This window comes from Fundulus heteroclitus, chromosome 1, assembly GCF_011125445.2.
Source record: "Fundulus heteroclitus isolate FHET01 chromosome 1, MU-UCD_Fhet_4.1, whole genome shotgun sequence".
NCBI classification, from domain to species: Eukaryota; Metazoa; Chordata; class Actinopteri; order Cyprinodontiformes; family Fundulidae; genus Fundulus; species Fundulus heteroclitus.
Window position 1 is genome coordinate 41,217,520 of NC_046361.1, and position 862 is coordinate 41,218,381.

Genomic DNA, 862 nt, shown 5'->3' on the forward strand with positions numbered 1-862 from the left:
GTCCTGGTAGGTCTGCAGGTGGTCCATCCTCTCTCCAGGTCCACATGATGATCAGAACTCTGGGAGGTTCTGTAGAACCTGACCTGCTGATTGTTCTCTAATGATCTCTGAAGAACCTCCCAGGCCTTCAAAGGACAGTTGGATTTTATCCTGAGGTTCAAACAAACACAGGTGAACTCTGTTTAGTAAGAGTTTTTCTTCAGATAAATGGAAAGCTGTAGAAAATGTTAGCACTGTCTGCTAGCAACGTCATGCTAGCTGTTTGTCACTGTTAAGCTAGCTGTTTTAGCCGTCTCTGATTTTTTTATTTGGTATTTTAGGTAACGGGAAAAAACATGGAGATTAATAATGTTATCCAGATTACCATATTTAATACATATGTCATTTATATTTTTTCTTCAAGCCTTTTTCCTGTTTGAAATTAGACCCTGTTGTCCCAACATTGGATATCTTCATTTAACATTTTGTTAAGTTATCATTTCAAAACTTTTACTACTAATACTTGAAGATTGTAGACAGCAGCCACTAACATCCTGGCCATCTAGAGTCTGTAAAATGTGAGGAATAAAATATTTGACAACCTTCAAATAAACCAAGTTTGTGAAACAAACTGCTGCACAGAGACATTTGATCTGCCGTGAAGAGATTATTTATGACTGAGAGTAAACATGAGGAAGGATTGCACTGCAAACAGTGGAGCCTGCTCTTCTCAGTCAATTTCCTTCTTAGCTCTGATAAAGATAAAAGATTAGGCTAACGTACTTTGGACTGCCTCCTGCTGCTGTTCATATATTAGCTGGAGCGGAAAGAAGCTGTGGAACATCAGCTCATACCGGCTTCGGTGTGAGATGCTGCTGTGGGC